This window comes from Ostrinia nubilalis, chromosome 16, assembly GCF_963855985.1.
Source record: "Ostrinia nubilalis chromosome 16, ilOstNubi1.1, whole genome shotgun sequence".
Lineage (NCBI taxonomy): Eukaryota > Metazoa > Arthropoda > Insecta > Lepidoptera > Crambidae > Ostrinia > Ostrinia nubilalis.
In genome coordinates this window covers 14,106,444-14,106,789 of record NC_087103.1, presented here as the reverse complement: position 1 = coordinate 14,106,789, position 346 = coordinate 14,106,444, and positions in this window count along the sequence as shown.

The window sequence follows — 346 nt, the reverse complement described above, 5'->3', positions numbered from 1 at the left end:
GGGGATAAGTTCAACACATCGTGTCTTCCACTCGGATAGAAACACTTAGCTCTAAATTCTTTGTAATAAAGTATGTAATTGAATAGCAACGCTGGTAGAATTGTGAAATAAACTCGGCAAGTTGCGCACGCGTGACCAGTTTAAGATGACCCGCGTTCTGACAATTTTAATGTGACCAATGTAGGCGAATAAAGTTCTAATTTGGTTGGATAGTGGACAAAGAAGTATTAATAAAAATCGAATGGAGGTAGATATCAATTGCGTGTTTTTCATTTGTTTGTTTTAAATGCGTTCGATTTTTAAATTTTCTAATTTTGGTTTAACATCCGTAGTTTTTTTTTTTTTA